Source organism: Pogona vitticeps, chromosome 10 (assembly GCF_051106095.1).
Source record: "Pogona vitticeps strain Pit_001003342236 chromosome 10, PviZW2.1, whole genome shotgun sequence".
Lineage (NCBI taxonomy): Eukaryota > Metazoa > Chordata > Lepidosauria > Squamata > Agamidae > Pogona > Pogona vitticeps.
The window spans coordinates 873,436-898,150 of record NC_135792.1 but is presented as its reverse complement, the minus strand read 5'-3'; the positions used below and the strand labels follow the sequence as shown (position 1 = coordinate 898,150).

The 24,715-nt window shown below is 55.1% G+C and overlaps 1 protein-coding gene across 4 annotated transcripts in view; it reads left to right on the top strand.

The window, feature by feature from the left end:
- The first annotated feature begins 691 nt into the window (after positions 1-691).
- CBFA2T3 (CBFA2/RUNX1 partner transcriptional co-repressor 3) overlaps positions 692-24,715 on the top strand; it is a 50,083-nt gene continuing 26,059 nt past the window's right edge. For 2 of the 4 annotated variants that reach the window (XM_072980720.2, XM_078380496.1), the window contains exon 1: positions 692-1,991. The gene's annotated coding sequence lies outside the window, so the exon portion shown is untranslated. The remainder of the gene's footprint in view (positions 1,992-24,715) is intronic. The other 2 variants (XM_078380497.1, XM_072980718.2) reach the window with 1 other exon arrangement.

Sequence of the window (24,715 nt, the reverse complement as noted above, 5' to 3'; positions counted from 1 at the left end):
GCTCGGAGGCCAATCCATGGGTCTCCGCATCAGCCCACCTCTCCCGCGGAAAGGAGCAGAAGTTGGGAGTCTTGGAAGCGCCCACACCGCGCTCTGCCTGGCCTTCGCTGCCCCAAGCTACAGACCGAAGCAACCTCCCCCTCGGGAGATCCTGGTGCCAGCTTCTCCACTGACCAATGAAACGGTCCAGCCCCGCTTAAAATGATGTGATAGTTTGAAGGAAAGAACGCTAACAGAAAATTGATCGAATAATACCGATGGTGATGATGATGATGAAAGAGAAAGATCTATTCGCCCCTTCAAAGGAACAATCGTCCCCCTAAATTCGGGGGGGGGGGAATTCTGAGGAGGCCTGCTCGAAATTTCGCCCGGGCACGGGGGGGGGATTCTTTCCAGAGAGCGCCCGGTTCCCCTCCGTGCAGGTGCTGCTCCGGAGCGGCGCGGGGCGCAACGGGAGCGCCAAGCGCAGGCGGAGGCAGACGCGGGCGGGCGTCGTAGCGGTGGGGCGGAGCGCCCCCTGCCGGGATCGGCGGGCGGGCAGGCAGGCAGGGGGGAGGGGAAGGGAGGGGGAGGGAGGGAGGGAAGAAAGGAGGGCAGGCGGGGGGGGGGGGAAGCCGGCGCTGCGCCAGCCCTCTCCGCCCGCCTGCCCGGCAGCGCCACCCGGCAATCCGGTGCTTGCGCTGCATCCGTGCCAGGAGCGCAGCGCGTCCGGCGAGGCTGGGCTCCCATTAGAACCGGGGAAGCGCCACCGGGAACAGCAGCCGGAGCAGCCGCCGCCGCCGCCGCCGCCCGCGGAGGCAAGGAAGGAGGAGGCGGGCCGGGGGCTGCCGCCGCCTCTCTTCCGCTTCTTTCTGGAGCCGAGAAGCCGCCCCTCCGGCTCGCCTGCCATGTCCCGGGGAAACCACCAAGCGCAGCCGCCTCCGCCTTCGCCGCCTCTGCCTCTTCAGAGAAGCCCGGAGCCCGGCGCCGCGGAGGCGCACCCGGTGCCCGAGCACTGAGGGGAGAAGAAGCAGAAGAAGCAGAAGAAGCAGCAGCAGAAGAGGGGCGAGCCTCGGGACTTCTCCGGGAAGCCGCGGAGCCGACGGAGAAGGGAGGGGAGCCGGTGGCAGCTCTCCGCGCCCTCGCCGCAGCCGCCGGCGGAGCCCCCGCACCCTTGGCCGCTGCTGGTGTCGCCGGGAAGGCCGAGAAGCCGGGCGAAGCCGAGGGCCCCCAGGGACGGCGCGGGCTTCGGGGTCCCCGGCCAAATGGCGCGCGGCGAAGACCGGCCGAGGAGAGCGCGGAGGGGGCAGTAGCTCCAAGGCAGCCCGGCCGGGAGGAAGAGGAGGAGGAGGAGGAAGAGCGGTCGCAGGGAGCGGCGCCCATCCCCGGCGGAAGAGACCCGACGGCTCCCCCGCGCCCCGCGCGCTCCTCAGCCCGCCCGCCGCCGCCTCTCCTGGGAGCCGCCGTGGTCCCGGCATGGCCCCGGCTGGGAGGCGGGAGCCCCCGCGGGCCTGAAGGGGCGGGCAGAATGCCGCCTCCCAAGGCAGCAGCGGGCGGTCTGCCCGGGCAAGCCGAGCCGCAGGAGGGCGGCCGCGGCAGGTGAACGCGGAGCCGGGCGCAAGAAGCGCCCCGACTTACCAAAGAGCCGGAGAGCCGCGCTCAGGACTAGCGGAGCGCCGCCGCCGCCGCCGCCGCCGCCGCCTGGTCAGGAGCCCCCGGCTGGAGCGGCTCAGGAGGCGAGGAGCCGGTCGGGTTCCCGGAGTGCGGACCGAAGGGCGGGCGAGCGAGCGGGGGGGGGCGCGGGGGCGCGTCGAGGAGCCCCGCGGAGCCGCGCTCGGGCATCGCCAGGACTTGGGGCGCTCCTGCCCTCCGCGGCTCGCCTCTTCGGGGGCCCCGCTTGGATTAATCGGCTCCGTGCTTCGTGGCGCGGCTGCGGGCTTTGGACGCCGCCTCGCCGCCGCCTTGGGCTTCTCCGGACACGATTACCTCACCTGGACACCCACCTCAGGACTGTAAGTTCCCCCCCCCCCCCACGGCTCCCTCTGGCTCTGAGACTGGAAGGAGGGCTGGGCTGGGCAACGCACCCGTTTTTTTCCTGGGGAGCGGGGTCGTCTTTCTTGATGTCCATCTAGAAATGTCGGGGCGGAGGGGCAGGACCTGTCCGCTCTCTGACATCTTCCTTGCATTTTCTTTTCTTTTTTTCCTCCTTCGACCTTTGGGGAAGGTTTTGCCCCTCCTGTGTGGCAAGGAAGAGAGAATGCCTTTCTCCGCCGCGGGCGGGAGGGCGCTGCGAGCGGGTGCTCCGCGCTCGCTCTCGGAGCGATTCCTGCGCGCCCGGATCTCGCCCCATCTGTTGGCCGGATAGACCTGCCACCTGCCAGGCGACCGCTTCCGAACAAAGACGGAGAAGTGAGCGGCGGGGTGGGGACGGGGGGGGTAGAGAGAGGTCAACATGTGGCCAGAGGTTAGGCAAGGGGTGCCAGCCGCGCGCACCGAGATCCTCGGACGCTGCAAGTGACGGGTAGCCCCCGTCCCCAAGGTCTGCGAGGCCGTTTTCCTTGCAGAGAAAGCCCCCCCCCTCGCCCAGGCGCCCGGAGGTGTTGGTTTGCGGGGACGCGGAGGGCCAGAAAGCAGAGGACCGCTGGCTGGGCGGAGGAAGCGGCGCGCTTCCCAGTGTCAAATTGCGGGGGACCTGCCCGTGGTGGTTTCCGAGCGCCGCCGCCGCCGCCGCCCCGCCGCCCTGAGTCGGTTTGTCCCCGAAGCTGGGGAGCAGGGTTTGTCGAGAAAGGGAACATATCCTTCCCGCACTTTTTGCGGTCTTTGGGCGCTGGGCTGGGCACTAAACCAGCGCGCAACTGGTCGCCTCGCGCCTCCGTGGAGCTTTTCGTGGGAAGCCGGGGGCGGCTTGCCCCGGCTGAGCCCCGGCGGTCCTTTCCTGGTCAGAGAAGCGCCCGGGGCAAGCCTTCCCTTCCGGCCAACCGCCTCAGGCAGCAGCAGCAGCGGAAGGGGGTCGTCCTGGAGGGTCTCCCAAAGGGGAGGATGTGCCTCTCAAAATCTTGCCGTGTCGACTTTCCGAGCTCGGGAGGGGCTTGTCCCAGGATGGCCGGAGGCCTCGGCGCAAAGAACCTGGTGGGCTCGGAGGACCCGTCCCGCGCCCCCCCCTCGCCTTGGCTGGCCCCGCGCCCCCGTCGCCTCGCTGGGGGACGCCTTTGTTTGCAGCAGGAGGGCGCGGGCGCCCGCAGACAGGACGGTCCGCTCCCGGTTTTGCGGGAAAGCCGGGTCCTCGCCCTCAGTCGCCAAGGCCAGATGGTCCCGAGATGGAGGTGGGGAGCGAAGGGGGTCCAGGAGGCGAGTGGCAGGGCGTGGCTGGCGAGCCGGGAGGGCATGGCGCGCGCAAGGACCTGCAGGTGCCCCTCGCGCCCGTCTGGCATTTTGCGGGACAGGGAATTTTTGTCGCGGGCGACCCCGTCTTCGAAAGAGGCTTGGAAATGGTCGCTTGGGGGAGTCGCAGATGGAGCGGGGAGAGAGAGGGGGGAGCAACGGTGGGTGCGCGGGGGTAAGCGAAGCTGGGGCGGGCGTTCTGAGCGCCCTCAGGTTGCAGAATCCAGGAGGTGACTTCGGAGGGCACCGTCAGGGGACTTGGGGAAGATAAAAAGAAGTCAGATGACCCGCCGGTGGACAGGCGGGGTGGGGAGGAGGGAGATGTCTCGTTTTCCCGGAGGAACGACGCAGCAACCCTGGAACAGAGGAAGGTTTGGCGAGGAAGGTTCCCCCACGGCTCCGGCCTCCCCGGGCTGACTCGCCGGCCCCATAATCGCTCGCTCGGGGGCATCCGAAATGTGTAACTGCCCCTCCTCCTTTCTCACGGTCCAGCTGCTTCTCCTTTACACTGGGGCTAAATGGTCTCCGGGGAATTTAGAGCGCGGAGCTGTAGCTGCTGCCGAGAACTTCCCCGGCCGAGCTGCCCTCCAGCTCTGGATCAGAGTCTTTGCGGGGGCGCGGGGGGGGAAAAGGCTTCTTCCGTGCTTAATGGGGCGGCTCTCACCTGGCAAAGGAAGGGCTGAACAGACTCCTGCGCCCTCCGGTCCTGGAGCGGGCGCGCGGGCGGTCTTGGAAGGGAGTCCCAGAGCCAGGTTTAAGTCTGGGTCCCGCCGCCGGAGGAGAGCCCAAGGTCGCGGGGGGGGGGGGCACGACCTGTTTCCTGCCTGTCCGCTCTCTAGACCATAAGCAGGGCATGAGATGGCCCCAGGGGTGTGGGAGGATGGGACCTGGGCACGGCTGGTGAGCTCCCGACCCGCGCAGGGAAAATGCGGCTGAGTCGAGAGGCGGGGAGGAGTCTAAGAAACACCAGCGCGGAGTGTGAACAAGACGAACCTCCGTGATTACGACTTGGCAGGGCTCGTAAATCAGGGCGCTTCCCGTAACGGCATGTTTGTGTCTCTGTGCGTGGGGTGGCTCCGTCGCTCTCCCGCCACCGTCGGTGGCCAGAAAAGGCTCTCTCTGGGAACTGAGTGCTGGGCAGAGAAACGGATCCCTCTTGGCTCCCAAAGTCCCAGAGGCCAGCGGGGTTGGCTTTCCTGGGAGGAAGGCTCCTTTGGCCCCTGTTTGGGTGTACTTCTCTTGGCCTTCATCCCCCCCCACTCCATCCCGGCACCCCTCCTCTCCAGGCACAGGCCCATGCCTGAAGATGAATTTCCAGGCCAAGCCCCTTCTTTTGGGAAGCGACACTGGGCTTTGTCTTTCACCATCCTTCCCAAACCCAGAGGTTTCTAGAAGGGATAGTCTAGAAATCTCACCATCCCCAAGTAGTCTCAGGAGGATGGGTACTGTAGGCTGAAATCTTTGAGAGACCCCGGGATTGAGCATCTCCCTCTGTGGCTTCAGCCAACTCGGGCTTGGTCAAGGAGACGCCTAAGTTTATTCAGGAGACCTTGCGCAGACCTTCAGTTTCAAATTTTTGAAAATCCCCAGTGAAGGGGGTGGATTTCTGCCACCTCCTCCCTCCCAAATCTCCGTGTGGTCCAAGCAAAATATGGCCTCTGTCGCCAAGTTTTTGTGGTGGCAGTGGCAGCTTCCTATGGAGAAAGATGGTCTTCTCTGGAGCATCTTTCACAGAAGTGAATGGGGGGGGGGAGTTCAGTCCTCCCATCCTGATTGGCGGAGGCGCTCTGACGGGGCTTTGAAAGTGCCATCTGGAAGGAGCAGATTGCACCCTCCAATCCCCTCCCCCCTCCGCTAGTGTGGCTGTTCACACTAGCCACACTAGTCTCGATCCAGAGGGAGTGAATTGCACTTTGGCGGCTCCATAAATCGTGCTCAAGAAATATCCCCGTGTTTTTCAGTGGGCCAAATGGCAACTTGCCTTCCCTGGATCAGGGCCAGGTCAGTGTGATCCATACCCATGGCATGCCCTCCAGTCCTACCTCTGAAATAATAGGTCCCAATTTTCTTGAGCTGTGTGCAGGGGATGGTAGATAGAGCAGGGCCCTTCCAGGAGCCAAAGGGCCTTGGTGGGGGGAACAGGGATCCTCTGTTGGAAGCTTGTTGTCAGACAGTCAGTGTTGGGGGGGTCCTTATTCTCTAGGAGAAGGACCCAGACGCAGTGCGCGCGCACACCACCATTCTGAGAATATATTACAAGAGTGGCAGGATTCGTCTGCTGTCCCGATGCCCTAAGATTGGGCATATATTAATTGGCAAAAAAAAGCAGGCATTTTCACAGAGCCATAGCCATCTGCAGAGGTGTCGGCCGGTTTCCCCCTTTGTTGAGCTGAAGAGGAAGGGGAGCCAGAGAAAGCGCCCCAACTGACTCTGCCTATATATTATAACCCCTGCAACCTATACCTGTGGGGGAGGGGTGTCGTTCCATTAGTCTCTCGAAGGCAGAATAAGAATCTTGTGAGACTAACAAGCGTTATCTGGCATCAGATGCCATGGGTTGCTACCCACTCCATCAGCGGCTTGGATCCAAATGGAACAGATTGCTGTAACTTACGGAGCCTTATGCCAGAGAATGTGGCCTTCTTTCTTCATGGTGTCACAAGACTCTTTCTCGTCATATGCAACGTTACTCAGAGCCTGTCCATGTCGGCATATAGTTATGATCTATGTGTTCTCTGATAGCACTGTTTGGTACTGGGTGGGGGGGGAGACCTTGTCCGCTTATGTTTCTATTTGAAACGCTCCATCTTTCCCCTTTAAGACCTGGCCCGTATCTCTCCGGCACAGGGATAGGGCATGCCATCTTTTTTGGAAGGATTCATTGAGTTGCCAGTTGGGTCTTTGCTCTGCCTTCATGATGGGTACCAAGAGTTAAAATAGATTGCACGCAAATTAAGGCCCTTTTATTCACTGACTGGATTGCACCATATTGCACAGTGCGGAAAGGACCTAACGTTGTTTTAGGGTTAACGGTGCCTTAGAGATTGCTTCCACTTTGTTCCTGGGAAGAGCTTGTCCTCGTTTTCTTTTTATTGATTTATGGAGTTGACTGTTGTTAAGACAGTCATGGGTGTTTCCACACTTAATAAGCAGAAAACTGGCACTTACCTGCCCTCCCTGACCTGCCCATGCCAAGTTTCGCAATGGCTCCAACATCCCATGTATGTCAGAGGAAACCAGCAAAGCCCCTTTCCTGAACATGTGCAGCATCACCGTTGTAGCCCCATCAAGATGACAAGAAGATACTGTACGGGGTCTGCTTCTGCCGCCATGAGGCTAAGCATGTTTAATTGGGATGAGCACCATTTTGTGGTAGGAAAGGATAATGCACTTTCAGAATTTTAATAATAGAACAGGTGTTGGTAGCCAGGTACATATCCAACTGGCTCCTACCACTGACCATAAAATGTGTATAAGGATAAAAGAGAGCCAGTGTCAGCAACCAGAGTCAGCCCTAGTGGAGGCTGCCATGCCCAGATGTGTGGGGTCATTTGTTGTGAGTGGGTATGTAGGGTGGGGCGGAAGAGCCCAAGGCCCATCGCCGGCTGCAGCAGAGGCTCGGTGGTTCTTGTAACGCCTGGTGGCCAACCCTGGCTAAAAATGGCAACATTCTAGAACTAGTGGAGAAATCAGGTTTATTTGCACAAGAATTGTGACGGAGGTGCCTCCCTTGAATGATCTCTTCCTGTGACGCAGCCTCCCAGGCCCATCGGGGAGTCCCCTGCCATAGGAAAAACTTTAGGACAGTATCGGGAGGCCGTCTCTGAAGCAGGCTTGGAAGGAGAGGCCTCTTAGAAAGGCAGCCCGACATTATGCACCTGGTTGCTGTGCAATCTCCCAGCACCTCACATGTAGCCCTTGCCATCTCCTCTTTATTTCCTCCCTCCCCCCATGTTTTCAACATTTTCTGTCCAGGAAAACCAGACCATCATCCTTTCTCTTTCTGCTTGCAATGATAAGGAGTGGAGTTGGGTGGGGTGCATGCAATCTCAGAGCAAAACTGGAGCAACATTATAGGAATGAGCAAACATGGTGTGTGTGTGTGTGTTGCATGGAGTCAGACTTTAGGGTGAGAGCTTTCTGTTTTCTTAGTGACATAATGGCTATTTATAACAGACGTTCCTCTGGTTTGTTGCTGGACTGAGAAATGAATAAAATGCAGCTGTTGGGAAATAGGAGGTCTCTGTGTGTGCGTGTGTGTGTTTGGGAAAAAATGGGATTACTCTTTCCTTTCCTTTAAAGGGGGTTGAAGAAAGAGGGGCTGGCTGTTTCCCCCCTCTCCAGTCCAGTGCTGGGAAGAGGCAGAACCCCATGAAAGTCAGAAGCAACAATGGCATACATGTCTGTATAGCAGGACTAGCTGTGTGACTCTGTGGCAGTAAAATCAGGTGAAGAGTTCTGTGGTGCTTTAAAGCCTAGCATGCTTTATTTGGCCCAAGCTTTGGTGGCGTGAGCTCCACCATCTGATGCATGGAGGGTAGCCTCTGTCTGTAGGCACCAGCGTGAAGGGCCTCAAGGGGGACACCATCCTGCTGCAGTGCACAGGGATGTACTGTGGCCAGGAGCTCATCTGGCCACCCCTTGTTTATGTGAAGTTAGCCTTTCAACCTGTACGTGCATGGCTTCACAAGAGATAACGAATAATCATCTTAGAACTGCAGAGCTGGACGGGACCCTATAGAACACCCAGTCCAGCTTCTATCAAGTGGGGAATCGAACTCCCAACCTCTGGGCTCCACAGCCAGATGCCTCAGCCACGGAGCAGCAATCCAGCAGCTTGAGAGATGCAGCCCCAGGAAGAGGCCCAGGGAAAATGGTGTTCATTTTGATACAGAGGACATCTGGGAGGCCGCCAGCTGCGGTTTGAGTTGCATCTTCTCTAAGACACGGAAGATAGAGAGCTACTGATCTAATGCCACTACGAGGCAGCGCTGGGCAGTTCCTTAGGTGGACAGGATCTGCTGCTTGGGGTTGTTGTTGTTGTGGTGGTGGTGTGTGTGTGTGTTTTTAATTAGACCCCAGGTTCAACCAGCTAGAACCTGGTGCAGAGGTACATCAGCAGATGGGTGGTTCTGATTTGATGGGGCAGTAAGAATGCTCCATGTTTCATTCTGAACTTTCCAGGAGGAGCTAGCCGTGGTGCTGACACCTATCCTGAAGTCAGGCATCCTTTCCTCCCTACTGAGCATTAGGTTCCTTGATTCAGAATAACATTCTCCTTGCAGTTGGGCTTCTTCTTGTTTGCCACACATTCCCCAGAAATTCATGGCAAACAGCTTTCGTATAAAAACAGGACTCTGCTTTTATTGAGCTAAACTCCCAGGACCAGTGAATGTGGCTTTTGGAACCCCCTTCAATCTTGCAGCAAGAGAGAGAGAGTGAGATAAATCTGTGTTCCTTTTAGCTTGAGGATGACAGCAGGTTTCTTTTTATTTCTTATTTCTTAAGTGCTGGAGGTTTATGGCCTTTCAGACTGAGGTTGAAGAGGAGTCACCAATACGATCGTAGAGAAGTGTATTGTGCCAGCTTGTGGAGAATAATGTCTCAGAGATACTCCCCTTGCTGTTGTGTAGCTGCAGCTGGGACTCAATAGCTGAAGTCCAGAAACAACCCCAATGAAAAAGCTCCTTTTCTTGGACGAGAGCTGCCAGACCTCCCCCAGCCAATCTGGCTGTCCATGCAGACCAGGTCATTTTGGGTCATTTTGGAGCTTGTGCCAGTGGGGATCTCTTGGCGTACATCCTGTAGCATTAGAAAGACTACCAAAGTTTCATTGAGCAGGAGCACTCAGGGGCTGCAGCACCCCCTTTCCTTCAGAGGCGCCTGGATGGAAGGAGGCAGCCACCCCCAAGGACTTATGGCACATGGGATACATAGTTGTTTTGCCACAGCCGGCTTAACCTGGCTGTGCTGCCCACCCAATATTTGTAATCATCCCAACCATGTGTCCGTTTCCCCCCCCCCCTGGATCCATGAGGACCAGCAGCATTCTTTTCATTAAACAAGACCTGAGGTTTAGCCCAGCCCACCTAGAAGTGTTTGTTGGGTGACCATTTCTGTGCTGAGGATCACTGGATTTGAGAGAAGGGAGGGTATTGCCCTCCCATCTTTTATCCAGGGGGTGTACAGAAAACGTTGCTCTACCTCTGTCGCTTTTCAGCACCTCCATTTTTTTCCCCCAGCCAAAGTGCTTCTGGACCGTCTCTGGTCCCCCTGCCGCCGCTGCAGCCCAAGGGCCAGGCTGGGTTGTAGCAGCTTCTCTGTTGACTTTTGGTGGTCAGGCTGGACACACGGCAGCTGCCAAAGAGTGCGGCATTGGGAGGGCGAGCCCATCGCCCACCCCTTTGTCTAATGGCAAGGTCATGAAGAGCGCAGCTTCCCAACTGCTCTGGCAGGAAGCCGCCCAGCTGCCTGCCTCCCGGTTTCCTAGGAACCGTGGACAAGATGGTGGAGCAGACGGTGCCCGTGTCCAGGATACTGGAGCCAGTTCACCTGGTCCATCTCCTGGAACATCAGACTGCTGGAAAGAGACTCACGTAATTCACAGGACAGGATCAACTCTGCAGCAGGCCAGGGAGCCCCTGACACAAATCAGGTGCAAGGGGAGCTTGCCATGGCAAATCTCATGCTTCAAAGGCATGCCGGCCCTTGCAAACCACTGGTTTTATGGCGGGGGGGGGCTACCATTAGGCAGAGAGAGGCAGAGGCCTCAGGGATGTGGGCTAGCTGTGTACTTTTACTGGAGAGAATTTCCAACTCATGTGTCAAAATAATTTGCCTGGCTTTTGGGGGGTGCCCCTCGCTTTGCTCTCCCTTGGTGACCGTCTTCAAAAGTGGACGCCTGCCCTTTCATAAACGCTGTACAGAAGAGGGAATTTCAGAAGCTGTGGCATGTTGGGTGAGTTATCATTTTGGAAATTCCTCCCTCCCCTGCACAATCAGGGCAGGCGCAAATGGCCTTTCCCCCCCTCTTCTTTGCATTTGGTGGCCATGGTCAGGCAGCAAAATACCATGGGTGGTGAAGGGATCAAATTCCCCCCCCCCCTTTTCCAGACTTTTTGGAAATACTGCTTTTTGGAGAGCGTGCAGCAGTCAAAACACCCCACCCAGATGTCCAGACTCTGGTTTTAAGCGAACCAGCATGGGGATTTCAAGGGGACTCAAGCAGTTCTCACTGTCGAAAGTGGCTGGAATGGCTTGTTTTCATCCAGAAATGGATTGTGTCACATTTCCCTAGAAACCAAAGCCAAATCGGCCAGGAGGGGGCATGGGAAAGGCTTCGCTCTGGACCCTGACAGAAGACACTTGAGTGGCGAGTCTGGACAAGTCCTGCCTTAAAAGCCTTCCTTACATCCCAGTCTCTTCAGAGAGAGCCAACATCCTTCCTTCTGGTTTTATCACACATCTTTTATTTTTGACTTTTCCTCTGTGGAAGCTTGCATGCACACAACGATCTGATTTCCCCATGCCGGTGCCTTTCAGATGAAACTGTTGAGAATTTTGATCATAACGTGTATTATAACATCAGCAGAGTAAGTAGATATTGATTAGCAGAGATACTTATGACACTATGACACCGAGAGAGTAGAACCAACCACTTAATCTCTTGACGTATATACACATAGAAAATAGACATTCCTCGGGCACCATACCATGACATGAAACAACACACAGCATAGAAAAAAAGTGATCTGATGTTCATTTTACACATGACTTATGTGTAAAGTTCCGTAACCAATCCGAAAATATATTACTTCATTTTCGGTTCCACAAAGTTTCATCATCTACCACAGCTGTACAACATTAAGTCTTAATCCTTGACACCCACCCCTGAATACAATCCATGCAGTGACTCAGGTAAAAATCAGCCATTTTACATTTAACTATACAGCATTAATATTTAATACATTTTCATCTCAAAATCTCAGCAGAGGCAAAGTTCAGGATTACTTTGGTAGTCCTGCTAGACTGAATGTCCGGTGTGTGTGTGTGTGTGTGTGTACGTGTGTGTGCATGCATGCATGCATGTGTGCAGGTATGTGAACTTTTCCTGCCCCAGCCGAGGTGCTTACAGGAGTCTTCCGCAGGGTCTGGAAAAGTAACCTTTTTTTTTGAGTTGGCTGGGCAGTTCTCTCAAAAAGTTGGTTCCTTTCTGCCGGTCTAGAAGCCATTACGACCGACCGCGGGCTTTTCGGATTTGGCTGCTGTCAAAAGACCTCCCCCTTCCAAGCTGGCATTTGTGGTTTCCCACGCAGAAAGGAAAAGGGGTCTCTGTGTGTGTGTGTGTGTGTGTGTGTGTGTGTGTGTGTGCGTGCGCACGCGTGTGTGTGTCTTAAACCTTTTCCCACGCACTGTCTCTGCCATGGAAAGGGACTTGGTGTCCCTTCCAAGTGCTTTGAAAGGTGCACATCAGGGCACAACCCCTAGTGGCTCTCCAGGTGCAATGGAAAAGCACCAGCCGTTCGCTTGCAGGGGGGAAAAAAAGGGGGGGGGAAGAGTGCATAACATTGCCTTTTCCATTCTCCTCCTTCCTGGTGCTAGGAACGGGCTACAGTGACGCTCCGTTCTCTCGCTTCTTCCCTCCCTCCCTCCCCCAAACCCCCCATTTCACCCAACTCCAACAGCTCCATCTGTTCACTTGGAACGCTTCCCGTAACTGGGATGTGTACAAGAAAAGAAAGAAGGATTACAGGAATCTAGTCCCACGGAGCCAACTGCCTGAGAGGTCACTCAGCCACAGGGGCGTGCACGCCTCCCAGAAAGGGCTCCGTTGTGCTGGGGGTGCGAAAATCCCCCTCCTCACCTCCTCCCCCCCCCTCGGTCGCTTTCTGTCTAATCAGGGACCCACACAGTGGGATAACTCCTCTTTTTAAAAAGCTTCTCTTTAAGTCAGTGACACAGGCGGCCACAGAAGAGGGAGGGCAGCCCCTAAGTAGGGCCTGGAAAGCAAAGTGGCCTTTTTGGAAGGACAGTGCTTGGGATGGTCCAGGGGGGCCAGACCGCCCCCCCAGGGTCTTCTGGGAGGAGTCGTCCAGGAAAAAAGCTACTTCCCCAAGTTCTGGCCAGGATATGGAGGATCCTTGAGAAGCTACCGGCTGCCAAGCCCTTGCACCCCTCTCTCAGTCCTTGGAGGTAAAAGAGAGTTGATGGGCTGAAGTGCCTTCTGTTGAAGAGTGGGGTGATTCCTCCCTCGGCTTTTCAAAGTCCCCTAATCCCTGACACCTAGCAGGGTCCTGGGGATGCTGGGCATTGTTAGTGATGTCTGAGATCTGAATTAAGTACAGTCAAAACAGAGAAGGAGGGCAGCAAGGAAGGAACAACAGAAAGGTGTCTCTGTGCGTTGTATGTACACGTGGCACACAAAATAGGAGGTATACAAAGCTGTTGGGGGGTGGGCTTAAAGTTATCCATTGTGATGCCCTTTCTTCCTCTCCAGAGGAACATTCTGTATGACAAGCATCCAGGGGGAGGGAGCAGGTTGGGGAAAGGGGTGTCTCTTGCTCCGAGGAGAGGAGGGCGAGAGAGGGGCACGGTCAATCAATTGATCGATCGCCCCGTTTGGGAATGCTTCAGGGGCGGGTTTCCTGCCTTGGCAGAAGGCTGGACTAGATGACCTCTGGGGATCCTCCCAGCTTCACTGCACGGCGTGTATCCTTGTGGTTGTTGCTAAAGGGCCTCCATGGGGGTGACTTCCCAGTGGGTGGGGCAGGGGAAATCCTGTGTTATTCCCCCCCAGGGGGGGAAAGGTGAGCTTCAGAAGCCCTGCAGCTGGCTGGGGTTCTTCCTCTTTCCCACCCAGCTCATCATTGGAGGAGTAGAGGAGGGGTGGATGGCCAGATCTGGAGGTGGTGTCCTCCCTGTCCATGGGGCAGGGAGGGAGCCGCGCTCTTCCATGGTCTCCCCTTCATCCACACAGCTCCACCACAACCTTTTCCCAGATAGCTAAAAGCCACCCACGCCTGAATCCATCATTAGCCGGGCATCTTTCCGAACAGAGCCAACCGTGAATTGGTGCGCGTATGGTGGTGGTGGGGGCACTTCCTCTCCTGCTTGCATGCTTTCCCTTATTCCCATGCCATCCTTGCTGCTGCCTGTGTGTAATTAACAGAGTAATTAAAAACAGGATGAGTTAATTGGTATTCATTTATGTGGCAGATGTTTTTAATTGAGATACGAAACAATTTACCTGTTTATATAAACAATAGTGAATGCAGGCTTGTGAAACAGAAGGCCTCCCCCCCCCACCCTTCCAAGCACTGAAGAATTTGAGCGATTTCCCAGCTTCTCCTCATCAGGAGGGCTGAGGCTGAATTGCTTGCCAGAGGGGAACAAACGCAGGGGAGAGGCCCCAAGAGTGGGCGCTTGGGGTTCGCCTCTCCCTTTGGTCTGCCGGTGGCACCCGAGGGCACCCCTTCAAAATTGGGGCTTCCTCTTCTGTTCCAGAGACATGTGTTCTCCACCACATGTCCACGGCAACCTTCCCATGTTCACAACTCTCCGGTAGCATCGGATTCCACCTGCCATTATCCCCGGCCCACCTTGGTGTTGAATGGGGTGATGGGTGTTGTAGTCCAGTGCCACTCTGGGGAGTGGCATGCTGACCTACAGTCTGGGGTGATGGCGCTGCCTGCAGAACGGGGGCTCGGGGGCTCCTCCCCCTCCTCCTCCGCATCTCCCGGGGGCCAAGCTCTTTCTCTTTATACCTTTGGGATGCAGCATGTTTGAAATCAGCTCCATCTGGGCGTTTGTGATACAGAAGACTTAAATTCGGGTCAGGCAAAGTTGATGGCAGAACCCTTTCACTTGGGGATGCTGGGAATTGTATTCCATACTCACCCACCCCAAAACCCTCTCTTCCTGCCTCTGGCCTCACTTGGGATTACCCCACAATCCAGAGGAAGATGGGAACCTTTGGGGAATCTGAGCACATTCGGCACCACAGGTGTGCCTGCAGGGTAGTGCTCTCCCTGCCAGGGCAGGTTCTTGGCTTCTGCCTCAGGTGGAAAGCAGTGGCCCCACTTTCCCTGGAGTCGTCGCCTGCAGCAGATAAGAGCGAGGCGTCTGGCAAACGATGGAGAGAGGCCTTGGCAAGCTGCCGGCAGAGACCAGATGGCCAGGAACCCAGCTGTGGGGAGAACTGGCTGGCCTCAGGTGTGCCGAGGCCCTGAATGGTCCCAGGAAGGCTTGGCACCACATGCCAACGAAGAGCAAAGGAGGGGCGAGGAGGGAAGGCCTGCTCTTTCACCCCGCAGAATGTCCATTTTGCCCGGGTCCTGAATCATCCCTGTCCAGCCGCTGTGTGCCAGCCTTGAGATGTCAAACATCTCCTCATAGCTTGGCAGTTTCTAAATGCCCTCGGGAAGGGAGGGAGAACAAGGCCTCATTTTAGGAGGGCACCAGGTGGGAGAGAGGGCCCCTGGCGCCACTCCTCTGTCCTTCCTGGGACAAAGGGCAGAGGCCTCCGGGTTGCCGTTCTCGTCCACTTTCAAGGCAAGGCGTTGAGCAGAATTGTGCCCCGGTTGCCCCAGAAGGGTGTTCCCTTTCCTTCGTAGAATCTGAGAGTGGACAAGAGAGGCAGGAAGGAGAGGAAGGGAGGAGAGTTTCCACAGCCAGAAGTCAAATCTGGAGAGAAAGCATTTCAAATTTTGGAAAGTTTAAAGCTCAATAAACATGGAGTTTCCACAGATGAAACACATTGGGGATATGTGTGCATGTGTTCCTAGCATGAAGTAGGTGGTTTGGTGGTGGTTTGGGGTTTATGGCGTTTGGTGGCCACGTCTGCTCTACCACGACTTCTCATGGACTCTCGTCACCCGCTTTGGAGGCAGCATAAATAGAAAAGTGAAACCTTCCGTTGACGCCCCATGAGAGAGATGTATGGCTAGTCTACTTGTTTGCTAAAAAATAATTAAAAAATCCTGTGCCATCAAGTCTATTCTAGGGTGCCCTAGAATTGTGCAGCTGGCCCATGGCCACCCAGGCTGGCTTTTCTCCCTGGAGGTACAGTAAGGAATCGAACTCGCAACCTCTGGTTCCACAACCAGAGACTTAAACCACTGAGCTATCCAGTCAGCTTAATCTCTAAATAAGTGGTTTGAATTTTGCATCATTTCTACTTTTGCACCTAATGAGCATGTGTCACTTTCTGCTACTTACCGTTGTCTCCTGTCCCTCTTTCTGGTGGCCTCAGTGACCGCGGTAGGTGAGCAGCCTGGCTGTGGATCCTGCCCCAGGTGTGCATGCGTGCGTGCGTGCGTGCGTGCGTGTGTGTGTGTGTGTGTGTGTGTGTGTGTGTGTGTGCGCGCATAGGGGCATTTGGGAAAACTTGGACAGGCAGGCCAAGATCTCTCCCTCCCCCCCTCCCCCCCTGTGTCCACTCCTCCTCCTCCTGCTCCTCCATCCTCTGGCTTTTCCTCCATGCTCGTGGTCTGCACTTCGTCCCTCGTTTGCTGCCAGCGCCGGCACTCAGCGCTGCTCCGCCTAACACGATCCAGATGGAGCAACCGGGTCCCTGGTGAGCTTCTCTGGGAGTTGTTCTTGGCCCGGCTGGCACCGGCAGCTGCGGAGTTGGAATGCGCTGCAGACTTTATTTGGAAGGAGGGTGGCAGAAGCACATCTGGATTTCATTTGGGGAGCATTTGGGGGGGAGGAGAAGGAAGAGGCGGTCGGAGGATTTGGTGCCATGGCCTGTTTAACCCTTCATCCTCCTGGCCTGCGCTTCCTCCAGCAGGAGTCCAGAAAGAGGAAGGGGGCGGAGAGGGTTCAGGGGAGGAGATGGTTCCTTTCTGTTCCCTTTTTTGGACCACAAACAAGCCACGGATTTCAGACTCTGGCGCTTGGCAAAGGGTCGGGGTGAAGAGCTCTCTCGAGCCCTGCTCTAAATGGTTGAGGGCCCTGGAGACGCCGACGCCGCCGGCTGAGAGATGCCGTCAGAGCCCTCCCTTGAGGGGCCGTCAAGGGGAAACGAGGCAGGCTCGTTTTCTGCGGCTGCAGCAGGCAGGAGCAGAATGAATGGGTGCAAATGGCAGAAAGGGAGGATCTGTTGGGTTCCTATACCTGGTTGCAGAGCCAGAGGTTGGGTGTTTGATTCCCCATTTGGGCCTCCTTGAGAGGAGCTGGACTGGATGATCCCAAGGGTCCCTTCCAGCTCTGGGGTTCTAAGATAAGATTAAGGATCTCGGGTCTCGCTCTTGATTTCCTGCCTTGGCAGGGGGTTGGACTAGATGGCTCATGGGGTCCCTTCCTACTCGCGATGCTTCTGATTCTGTGCTGGTGGTTTTCCTGGGCAAAGTGCGCCCCAGGGTCCAAGACAGGTGTGGCATGAGTTGGTTCTGCATCCATCTAGGCTCGAGGTACTCAGACCCGGCAGAATTCCAAGCATAGAGCGGCTCATTGATGACAGCCTACAGGTGTGCATTTATGGGGGAAATCATAAATAAATGTGTTCTTCCTTGGGACAAATAATACCTTTGGGTGCCAGATTTTTAGGGAGAGAAACAGCACGGGGGAGGGGGGAAATGCTAATATATCTACACGACCACTCCCCTTGCAATGTGTTCTGCAGAGACTGGAAGAGCTTAGAAAAGTTCCTCTTTTTTAAAATGATAGTTCTCAGAACTCTCAGCCAGGATGACCAGTGGACCAGGATGGGCGGGGGATTCTGGGAACGGGAGTCCAAAAAAGTTGGAAAGCTGGAAAGCTCAAGGCACAGGAAACTGTCAGAGAAGTCCTCCTTGTCACCTAACTCCTAAAGTTGAGGCTTGGAAACCTGATGCACGGAGGATGACAAGTCCAGCAGGGGGGCTGGGGGATGCTGGGAGTTGTTGTCCATAAAACTCACCTCCAGCAAGGGCATAGTCCCACATTTCCCCACAAACACACACATATACTTTCCTTGGAGATCAGTGGCTCTTGGTCCCAAGAGGAGATGGTTCGGACGCCAAGGAGGGGACAGTTGGGGAGGGAGAGGAAGTGCAGGATGATGGACAGATCTGGTTTCTCCCCCTCCCTGGGCTATGCCTGAATCTCTCGTCTGCCATGCCCTTCTGTAAATACCACCTCTCTGAGTATTGACTGGCCGAGACTGCAGTGGGGCCGGAGAGCTCCCTCCCGCTGGCTTCAGTGCACCTCTGTCCTCCATCATCACCACCACCATCACCACCACTGCTGTGTGGACCCACCTTCCCAGAATGCTCCGAGATCCAGCTGGAGCCCAAAAGGAAGCCAGCTGGGAAAGATCAGCCCTGCCCGTGAAGGAAACCCCAGCCTTTCTAACACCCTGGGGTAAGGCAGAGAGAGCGGGGGGGGGGGGTGGTGAGAACAGAGAGAGAGAGAGAGAGAGTTCAGGATTTGCTCTTTCATTCCCATCGGGAGGTGCAGGCTGAGGATGGACGGCCTCCAGGCCAGGGAACGGAGGAAAATAGCAACCCTTTCATTTTTTTAAAAAACCAAAGCTCCTTGTTTCTCTGTCTCTGCTGTACAGCCCTTAATGGAACACAGATGTCTGAAAACAGACACAGCCTCTCTGCAATGGGGACATAGTCTCTCTCTCCTGCCCCCCCCGCAACAATTCCGTTTCCTACCCCAAGGGGGAAAAAATAAATAAATCCTTCCTTCATTCTATTGTCACAGAGAATAGCTGTGTGAGGTTTATAACCGCTGCCTAAATAAAGGAAAAAAAAATAAGCCCTTTTACTATACATAAGTGGGCTTCTCTCCCTTGTCCTCTCTTCTTTCTTCAAAAAATGTAATTATTATTTTAAATTTTTCTGCTGGACTTCCTGTGGTACACACCAAAACATGTTGACTGATTGCATTTGTTTCTTGCTATCTGGTGTGTGCATACCGCACAGGTTCATATCAGAAAAATTAAAAGATGGGATTTGATACTGAATGCAGCACTATGTAAGTGTAAGACAGAAAAACACAGAAATGGGGAGAGATCAGGCCAGTCTTTGGTTGCACACAAAACTAGCTCTAGAAATTTTTTAACTAGAAAAGGTATGTCTACTTACAATTACCATCCATAGTTATAGTCAGAAGGGTAGGGGGAACCCATGCTTAGAGTAGCAGCTTCTGTGCCTGCTTCTCTAAACACGGTCAGAGGAACAAGGGAGCTCTCAACAAGAGAACAGAATCCCAGGTTCAACATCAGGAAAAAGCTTGCCCCAAACATGGGGAAAGTTTTACCAATGAAAGTAGTGGTAAAAAAACATAAACCAATAATTTTAGGCTGTCAGCCCCTCTTCCATTGATATCCAGTGTTAGTACATGCAAGATTGCTATTTTTCCGATCAGAAGTTGTTAAGTTCCTAGTCTCTGTGACTTGAAAAATTCTGGGCAATGCAAAGTAAAATCTCCAAAGTTGGGAGCAGAGTAGGGGCAGAGTTTCCAGAGATCAGGGTTTGGCATTGCAACCCCATTGCAAAGTTCCTATCTCCTTGCTCAGAGCAGCAGAAGAGGGGAGGCCTGCCTGCCTTGCAGGTCCTGGGTTCAGAGTTCCCACAGCCCAAAGAGGAGGAAAGATTAAATGCGGGAGAGGAGATATGGAAACCTGACCCCCATCAGGACAGCTGCATTGTGGCTCCTGATGAATTATGCAAAGTGCAAAGGGGGGGAATGTTCACATGCATAATTTACAAGAGCCACCTAAGTCCTGTGTTCGAGGGCATGATAGGGAAGCCACGCTGGAGTCATGCTCCCATCCCAGCTGGTTTACATGCTCGGGGGAGTGGAGAGTGTGAAAAAATAACACTCGGGGAGTTACTTACACATGACGGCCACCTCCCCAGGACAGTTGGGCAACCCTGGGAACCGGCAAGGCCAGCAAGCAGGAAAGCCCTTCTGGTTGAGCTGGGAACCGTCCGGCCCACGAGATCAAAGATGAGGACCGTCTTCCAGCCTAATGTCCAGATTTGATTTCAGACCAGTCCTCGGGGCCACTTTCCACTTGGGATGAGCAGAGCCAGACGCATCAGGATGGGGTCAAAAATACCGGTCGGTTTTAATGTAAAGCTCTAACTGCTTGCAGCGAAGCTCTATGGGAGGTATTGTCTGCCTTTTAGGATGATGGGGAAAGTCAAGCACAGGCTGGGAAGCCATTCAACAATGGGGAAGAGGCCTGGCCATGGGGGGGGGGGAGGCCAGAGAGCTGGATTCAGCCCTGAGGCCATTGCTTCCTCGCCCCTGCCGTAGGTAGCACTTCCATCCTGTTGACCGTTAAGCTAGCCTGTTCTGGAGCAGCGTTGCTCTGAAATGTCCCATCCCACAAACACTCCAGCTCTTCTTGCCTGCGTTGCCGCTTTGTGCTCTCTCCGCTGTCTCTCAAACGGTGACAGAAGTCTGGCCGTGCCAACACTCTCTTGCTTGCTCTCAGCTGCTGTTTGGCTGCGCTCTGTCACTCAGGGCGGCATTTATAAATAAAGCGGGAAGCGTGGAAGGGAGGTTGGCGGTCCCCACACCATGCCAGTCTCCCGACGGTTGGAGGAAAGCTGTCATCGGTCGGAGCGACATGCAGTATTTCACAGGATGCTCAACACCTTCAGCGCTTCCAAAAACAGCACAGCGTAGCAAGAGGGGTAGAAGATGCATTAGAGCAAGCGGGCCCTTCTCTGAGTAAATGGGATTTGGGTCCCAGAAAGACTCTGCAGCTGGCGACGGAGACTTGGAACAGCTCTTCAGCGCTTTGCCCTCAGACCACAGAGCGTGAGGGTGCACCACTTGCCAAGAAGCTCTAGGTTTCAAGAGAAATGTCTGTGAGGCAGAAAGAGTGGCTGATGACAAGGCGGTGGGGTCATCAGCCCATCTCAGCCTGTTGAGAAAGTCAGCCCCAGATCCTGGACTGCTCAGGATCATAAAGGAGACGCCCTGATTTGATAGCAGACCCCTGCTTTGCAGACCGAAAACCTGGGTTCAATCCTTAGCATGTCTGGTTTGATAAGGGGAAAGACCGGATGGACCCTGAGGGAAGACCCCTTTCTCTCGGGTCCCTGGAGATCCTGACGCCGCCATGGCCATCAGCTCTGAGGGTTTTACTCAAAGCAAGAGAGCGCTTCTCTGTACTCACTGGTCTGTGGTTCCCAACCTTGGGGCCCCAGGCGTTCTTGGATGGCAACTCCCAGAAGCCTTCCCCACCCACTGTGCTGGCCAGGGCTTCTGGGAGTTGCAGTCCAAGAACATCTGAGGACTCAAGGTTGGGAACCACTGCTCCAGGTGGAGACGAGGGTTTGAAGCCCTTTAGGATGCATTCAAGCAGTCCACACTTCTCTCCATGACCGTGGACACTGAGGTTGGCTTTGTAATTGTGAGATCAAAGTGGCAATCAAAGGTTTAATGAGCCAGATAGTGCTGAGTGTCAAACTATGTATTACAGATAGTATGGGATCAGAAGACAGAATAACTCAAGGGCTGAAAATATTTGAATGTCACAACAGAAGTTGTTTTTTTTTTTACCTTCCCTGGAATTTACAGACTAGCTTGCTCTGTTTTGTGATTGGCCGTCTGGAGGCCAGCACGAGCCTTATTTGCATGTAGGATAGTTCAGTCCCAACTGTCTGCCAGAATCGAATCCCTGGAACCCTAACAGGTTTCAGCTTCTAATGACAGGCGATCTGTATCATACGTTTGGCCGCTCCTCCTCCTTGACCTCGCGCCTTGTTTTCTCTGTCTTCCAGCCCCATCACATCTGTTCCCTCTGGTTCCCCGATTCCCTTCATAGCATCTTCCCGTTCCCAGCATTCTCTGTGTCTCGTCGGCCATTCCTCACCGTCCAGCTTAACTCCCTTGGGTGTGGCTGGCTGAGGCACGTCTGGTGTGCGTTTCCACTGCCACCGGCTGGCCTTGGGGAAGGCGTTGCAGCTGTGCCCTGACATCCAGAGTTTAATCTCCCCCCCCCCCGAGCCTTCCCCTCAAGGCTCACTGCTAGACATTCAAGGAGACAGACAGGGTGAACAGAAAAATCTGCCTTGTGTTGGACCTTAAGGTTGGCTTCAGTGGCCCCCCTCGCGAAAGAGAGAGCAGCACCCACCTTCCCATCCTAGCAATCTGGCACCTCTCTGATGGACCTGCTTTCCACTTGGCTTTTTCAAACATTTTTACTGTGAGCCGGAAGAACTGCCATGATGCCCTCCAGATATGTGGGATGATAACATCCATCGTCCTTAGCCAGGAGTGATGGAACATAGAGTCTGGTGGAGAACTGGCCTGTGGGCTAGCCTGTAGGATTCTAGCCCCAGAAAAGAATCAGAAGGTTCTTGGTGCAAACCTCAATCCTGACAAGGAGCCGGTCGGCTGCCTTGATGGAGCTGCTCTCTTAGCCTCAGTGACATCCAGCAGGTGGTGGACAGCGAGGAAATGTGCAGCCGGAATGGGAAAAAAGGGGGTGCCATGTCTTTTTTGAGGCCACAGGCAAACTCGGCTGTAAAAGGTGGAGTCAAACGGCGCCCAGCTGCTGCTCTTGTTACAACCCTGTCAAGATGTCAGCCGTAAACATCTTGCTTGCAGATGCTCAGAACTGTAAAAAAAAAAAGACATTTCCCTGGACCAAGAATAAGATGTGTGATTCCAATGTCTCACCTGACGTTGGAACAGCTTTATTTGCCAAAATAGAGCAGAGAAGGACTGGAGCACAAATAGATTCATTTGTTCATTTCCATTCCTCCATTTTTTACCTCCGCGCCATTGGGAGGGAAGCTTAGATTTCTAAAAACAGGGCTGTCCTCTGATTCCAGGTTAGGGATGCCATGAGGAGGATGTTGTTCTGGGCAGCTGGCATTAGCCAGCAAGGAGAGGGTGGGTGGCAGCGATGCAAGAAAGCTTCCTTAATGGGTCACCTGGGCATGTTCTGGGGGCTCACAATTAAAACGGATGCAGGTGGGGCCTCCAAAAGAACCATTAGGCAGATGCAAAAATAAGAGGAATCAAAAGCCAGCGTTTCCCCCTCACCAGCTACAAAAGGGGGCAAAAGGTTTCCCATTAACTGCAAATGGCCACAACTTTGGCCTCTGCCTCTCCAGATGAGCAAGGGAACCGTTGGATATTTTTAGACTACGGTTCTCAGAATCGCCCTGATTCTGGGCTGATCCTGAGAATTCCAGTTTAAAAAGTGTAAGATTTCCCCAGCCCTGCTTGTTTCCATGAAGCCAGCGTTCCTTTTTCCCACCCCAGGATTTTCCAATCATCGTAGTAGTAGCGCCGCTCTACTCCTTGGGCGCTCTTTTAGGATCCAACCAGCATGAATGATGGAAGGTGTTCTTGCCAGTGTTGCTGTTTTCAGAACAAAAACAGTTGCTGATTGGCATCACAGGGTTGTCCTGATTTTAGTTGTGTGCTTGCGTAAAGCGGAACGCCTAGATGTGCCAAACAGCGACATGACACGTTGGGCATTTATTTAAAAACACCTGGCCCCTCCTGATTTGACTCTAAATGACATCGTGCTGCTGCCTCCAGACTGGCCCCCCAGGTTTTTAAGGCAGGGCCCTCCTTCCCACATACAGCCCTTTGCCGACAAGGCTGGTTTTCAGCTTCATCAGTGGGGTGAAGAGGTGGGGAAAGGGTTAGAGTGATTCATCGCATCCCCTCTTCTTGCCAGTCCCACCTACGCACCAGAGAAGACAGGAGGGCGTCCTTCGGGAGGGCTGAAGAGATTCCAAGACACAGAGCCAGGTGGGGATGCTCCTCTCCCTCTCCTTGGCCTCGGTCCAAGCTGCCTTCTGCCCTGATTTATCACCGGCCGAGGTTCGAGGGGTTGGCCCCCAACTCAGCTGCAGGCTGAGAACGGCCGGGAGAAGGCAGCAGGCCGACCCCGGAGAGCGGAGCGAGGAGCGGGAGGTTGCATGGCTGATTCCTCGCCAGAGGTTGCTCGGCTGCCTGTCGCTCTTTAGAAAGGGAACCAAGAATATGAAAATACTGTATGGAAAAGAATGAGCCTCCTCTTTCCGGGGCCTCCAACGCCTTGCAGACACTGGGGCTGCCTGGCAAATGGGGTGGCATAGCTTATTTGCATTTCTGGAACCGCTTTGGGTCAGGCAGGTCTCCACCGTGTCCAAATCAGGGCAACGTCTTCATCATCCTAACTGGCAAATCACCTGGGACTGGGTGGCCTTTCTCTTGCCCTTGCTTTCACTTCTTAGTTGGCTCGTGTGGTGCCTGGACTTGAGATGTGCGAGGCTTTCCGCAGGTGGCTGCAGGGAAACCTTTGGGGTGCCTGAACCAGTGAGTGGCAAATACGACAGACAGCCGTGCAGGGAACTGGCTCATCCCTATAAATCGTAGCTTGATGTGCCTCTCTTTGCTGCCTGTCGTGAGCTGCAATTGTCATCATCATTATGGGGTCAGGAGCTGGAGTGTGTGTGGACATGGACCTGCCCCCACCACAGAGAGTGGGTGTCTGCTATGCACCCACCTCACGGTGGGAATGGGAAAACGTTTTGCTCGTGAGTCCCTCTCCTGCTTGCAAAAAAGCTCGTTTTCTCCCCTGCCTTCTCCATCTCCTGCTGGGAAAGAGGATCTCTGCCAGCAGAGCAAGCAACTACAGAAGTGCAGCATTCCCCTGAGACTTTGTGCAAGGCTCAGCCCGAGGCGATGGCCAGACCCCTGCAGGAAGTGCTGCGGAGCGGGCATGTGCCTGAAACCTGGGACTCCTCCTGCTGAAAGTAAGCTAGATGGACCCGTGGCAGCTCCCAACATGGGCTGGCTGGAGCGTGCTTCTTAGCCCCGGGCTGGCAGCAAGGACCCCAGCGTGGGGTTTGGGCACAGCTTTTGCAGCCGGGCTGCTCCGCCGGGAGAAAGGCTTCTGTGCACCTTGAGCACAGCGCCCTGCAGAATTCAAGCATCCAGTAATCCTCTGGGCACCGAGGGACTGTTCCCCCCCCATGCTTGCTGTGAGGAGCTGCTCTCTCCAGCTCTCACCACAGCTGTCTTCATACCTTCAACTCTTCTCTCCTGACGATGATGTCTAGAGATGGGCAGGAAGCACGGGTTTGACAGTTCATGCCGTTCCATTTAGCTGCCAAACAGGTGTTTGGTGCTTCCCTGAGTGGGTGCCGGCTGGAGGAGGCAGGCCCGGGGGACGCCGGACACCGGTTTGGCCACTAAATGAACTGCTGAACCGACGGCTTGCACCCATTTCTAGTGAGGTGCAACTCATTGTGCAACAGTCACGGTGGATCGAGAAAGTGCCGTCGCCAAGGAAAGCTGGATGGGGTGGCAGCCTGTCTCCGCAAAAGCGCGGCTGAGTTTCACAGGGCGCCATCACCTCTGGGAGGTGCCGCCTGACCCGGAGCAGGCAGCAAAGGGT